Source organism: Saimiri boliviensis, chromosome X (assembly GCF_048565385.1).
Source record: "Saimiri boliviensis isolate mSaiBol1 chromosome X, mSaiBol1.pri, whole genome shotgun sequence".
Taxonomy (NCBI): Eukaryota; Metazoa; Chordata; class Mammalia; order Primates; family Cebidae; genus Saimiri; species Saimiri boliviensis.
The window spans coordinates 103,573,052-103,578,052 of NC_133470.1; positions in this window are offsets into that span (position 1 = coordinate 103,573,052).

Consider the following 5,001-nt stretch of genomic DNA (forward strand, 5'->3'; position numbering starts at 1 on the left):
AGTCTTGTTCCATCGTCCAGACTGGAGTGCAGAGGCATGATCTCAGCTTACCGCAACCTCTGCTTCCCAGGTTCAAGCAATTCTCCTGCCTGAGCCTTCCAAGTAGCTGGGATTACAGGCATGCACCACCATGCCCGGCTAATTTTTGTATTGTTTGTAGAGACAAAGTTTCACCATGTTGGCCAGTGATGAACTCCTGACCTCAAGTGATCCACCTGCCTCAGCCTCCCCAAGTGCTGGGATTATAGGCATGAACCACCACACCCAGCTCCATCATTCAATTTAATAATACACTGGGAATTCTCTGAGTCCACTTTACTCTCCACCTAAAGGTGCTTTCCCTGTCACCCCTTCAACAAAATTGCAAGGCTCGGGAAGCTCAGCATGAAATGAATTACTGAAGTGCTGACCCAACAGGAGTTGCTAGATTTGCTTGCTTATTTATTTGTTTGTTTTTTACCATGGCTCTCTCTCCCAGTAGGAATCTTGACTTACTTGGTAGCTGACCTCAGTAATGCCTTCAGTGATGCTCTGCAATTTTTTTTTGTACCTAGTCTGTGCCTCCCATTAACCACAGTGACTAATCCAAGCTTTACTCTCTTCAGGTCCCCAGACCCACCTCTGTCTTCCTCACTCTTAGCAGGTTGACTTGTCCTTGCAGGTAAAACACATGCCATCCAGTGGGAATTTTTTTCCTTCCTTTCCCCCAAGTATCAGCAAGGAGGGTCCCTCTTCATCTCCAGAGTCTTGATGTCAATCCTTTTCTCTTCCTGGGACTTTGCTACAATCACCCATCATGTTTACCTCCTGTGTCTTCAAGCTTTCCCTCTCTGCTTGCTTTCTCCCTCAGCCTACAATTATGCTGAAGTCTCAATCTGGGAAAGGTCATCTTCTTCCATATGCCTTTTATTTTTATTGATTTATTTTTTTGAGACTGGGTCTCATTCTGTCACCCAGGCTGGAGTGCTGTGGTGTGATCTTGGCTCACTGCCACCTCCACTTTCTGGGTTCAAGCGATCCTACCACCTCAGGCTCCCAAGTAGCTGAGATTACAGGTGTGAACCACCAACGCCTGGCTAATTTTTGTAGAGATGGGCTTTCATCATGTTGGTCTGGCTGGTCTCGATCCCCTGAGCTCAAAGCAATCCACCCACCTAGGCCTCCCAGAGTGCTGGGATTACAGATGTGAGCCACTGTACCTGGCCTCCACATGCCCTTTAAATGAGGGGTTCCACAGGTTTCTATCCTAAGCTTGCTCATAATCTCCTTATGGATTTTTCTCCACTCCCACTTTTCAAATGCCTCCAACACACCAAATGGCCCTAAAGCTTCAGACCTTATCTTGCCAAATGTCCATTGATGATAGCTTCACCTAGATATCCCACAGGCCCTTCAAATTCAGGCTGCCCAACTTGAAGACATCTTTCCCACGTTCCAGTCTCACCCTGTGTTTTAATCTGTTTTCCCTTTCTCAACTGCTGACACCAGCATCCACCCAGGCACATAAGTCTAAAACCTGGGCATTACCTCTAATACCTCTCTGCTTTTCCACATCTCATTGGATGCCTAGACATGTCCACCCTCTCTCCACATTTCAGTAGCCATTGGGTTATGTTAAGTCTACCTGCTTAACAATTCCAGTAGCTTTGTTCTATATCCACCTCCCAATTGCACTAATTTAACAGTCACCTAAGTGGCCCCCTTTACTTCCTATAGACCCCTCCAATCTGTGTTCTATACTGTAGCCAGAGCAAGCTACTCCTGGAGTACATATAGGCTGTAAACATCTGTTGTTTACACGTCAGTGAGTCCCCCACTGGATTGTGAGCTACCTTAGAGCAGCTGTAATTTGACTTGCCTCTAATTCAGAGTAAATGAATGTGTATGATTCTGTTTAGTTACATCTGGTGGAAGGACAGCCATAGACACAGTTGCCTTGCCTACCAGAATGGGTAAAAATTTTTAAGCAAACAATACCAATTGTTGGAATAAATGAAATTCTCTTCCATTGCTAAGCAGAGGATAAACTGTTACAAACACACTGGAAAACTACTTAGCATTTATATATATCCCACAGACCAGAAAGTTTACTCCTAGATATATTTCCAACATAAATGTATACACATGTGTACCAAAAAGATATATATATATATATATATATATATATATATAACATTCTTATAGCACTATGAATAACAGTTCTGAACCAGAAAAGACTCAAATGACTATTACCAACAGGAGGAATGCTATATACCACTGAGGAGGAAAGAATAATTTCTATAAAAAACAATAGAGAAAAATCTCACAAATATAATGTTATATGAAAGAGGTCAGACACAAAAGAATATACATCACAGGATTCCATTCATATATGGTTTAAAGATGGACAAAACTAATCTATGGTGTTAGCAAAGAAGGGAACAACAGACACTGAGGTCTACTTGAGGGTGGAGGGTAGGAATAGGGAGAAGAGCAGAAAAAATAACTATGGGTAGTAGGCTTAGTACCTGAGTGATGAAATAATATGTACACCAAACCCCTGTGACACAAGTTTACCTATATAACAAACCTGCACATGTACCCCGGAACCTAGAATAAAGGTTAAAATATTAAAATTAAAAATAAAAGATAAACCTCAGCAAAAAAGGTTAAAAAAATTCTATGGTGTTAGATGTCAGGTTAGTGACTACCTGTGAAGGGATGTAAGTGACTGACAGGGGACATTACAGAAACTGCTGGAATGTGGGTAGTGTTCTGTTTCTTGATCTAGGTGATAGGTACAAAGGTGTGCTTAGATGCGAAAATTCATCAAGCTGACACTAAGGATTAGTATACTTCTATGTGTATGTTATAGCTTATTAAAAAGTTTTAAAAGTATATCCTGAGCAACATTAACCATGCTCCAACCTCTTGTTTGTTTTTAATACAAACGTAGTCTCACTATGTTGCCCAGGCTGGCCTTGAACTCCTGGGCTCTAGTGATCCTGCAGCCTCGGCCTCCCAAGTAGCTGGGACTACAAGCATGCACCACTATGTCCAAATAAACTTTAAAAAAAAAAAAAGTTCTTGATGACATTTTGCTTCTCAAGAAGGCTAAAGCAGCCCTATGCTTCAACTTTTTTTTTTCTTTTTTTTTGTGACAGGGTCTTGCTCTGTCACCCAGGCTGGAGTGCAGTGGCACCATCATAGCTCACTGCAACCTCAACCTCCTAGGCTCAAGTGAAGCTAATTTTTATTTTTTATTTTTTATTTAGTTTTATTATTTATTTGTTTTATTTTTTGAGACAAAGTCTCACTCTGTCCCCAAGGCTGGAGTGCAATGGTGCAATCTCGGCTCACTGCAACCTCCGCCTCCCGGGTTCAAGTGATTCTCCTGCCTCAGCATGCAGAGTAGCTGGAATCACAGGTGCACACAACCGCACCTGGGTAATTTTTGTATTTTTAGTAGAGACGGGATTTCACCATCTTGGCCAGGCTGGTCTTGAACTCCTGACCTCGTGATCCATGCGCCTTGGCCTCCCAAAGTGCTGGGATTACAGGTGTGAGCCACTGTGCCCGGCCCTTATTTTATTTTATTTTATTTTTTGAGATGGAATCTCACTCTGTCACCAGGCTGGAGTGCAGTGGTGCAATCTCGGCTCACTGCAACCTCCACCTCCTGGGTTCAAGTGATTATCCTGCCTCAGGTTCCCGAGTAGCTGGGACTACAGGCACGCACCACCATGCCTGGCTAATTTTTTGTATTTTAGTAGAGATAGGGTTTTATCATGTTGGCCAGGATAGCCTCGATCTCTTGACCTTGTGATCCGCCCACCTCGGCCTTCCAAAGTACGAGGATTACAGGCGTGAGCCACCATACCCTGCCAAGTGAGGCTAATTAAAAAAAAAAAAAAAAAAAAAAAAAAAAAAAAAAAAAATTATACGCCAGGCACAGGGGTTCACACCTGTAATCCCAGCATTTTGGGAGCCAAGGCAGGTGTATAACTTGAGCCTAGGAGTTCAATACCAATCTGGCCAACACAGTGAAACCCTGTTTCTACTAAAAATATAAAAATTAGCTGGGCATGGTGGTATGTGCCTGTAATCTCAGCTACTCAGGAGGCTGAGGCACAAGAATCACTTGAACCCAGAAGGCAGAAGTCACAGTGAGCCCAAAACGCGCCACTGCACTCCAGCCTGGGCAACACAGTGAGACTTGGTCTCATGAAAAAAAAAAAAAAAAAAAAAAAGTAGTTTTTTTTGTAGAGACAGGGTCTCCCTATGTTGCCTAGGCTGGTCTCAAACACCTGAGCTCAAGGAATCCTCCCACTTCTGCCCCCCAAATTGCTGGGATTACAGGCATGAGCCACTGTGCCTGGCCACCTTCAACTTCAGAGAAGGAACCAAGGAACTCCAAAAGATCCTCTGTTTTGAAAATTTTTATGTATTCCTTTTATGAGTTGTCTCTTGAAATCCTCTCTTCCATTTCACAACTATTGCTTTCATCTTTTGTATGGTATATTGCTGTTCTCCGAAGTGTTCTCTCTGCATCACATCTGTTTCTTTCCCTCAACACCCAGTTTATCCTCTACTAAAACCTACGTCTGATAACATCCTACTCCTCTGCTCAAAATCCTTTAGTGGCTCCCCTTCACAAAACAAAAGTCACAACTGATTGGAAGATGGAGGCATGAGAGAGGGAGGAGTCAGTGAGGATTCTTTGCAATTCCATGACCTTGGGGGATGGGGATGTTCTGAACAAAATTATGAAAGGCATCCTAGCTACTCAGGAGGCTGAGGCAAGACAGTTGCTTGAGCACTGAATGTTCAGGCTGCAGTGAGCTATGATTGTACCACTGAACTCCAGCCTGGGCAATATAGCAAGACCCCATCTCTCTCTCTCTCTCTCTCTCTCTCTATATATATATATATATATATATATATATATATATACACACACACACACACACACACACACACACACACACACATTTAGAGAGAGAGAGAGAGATTTATTTTAAA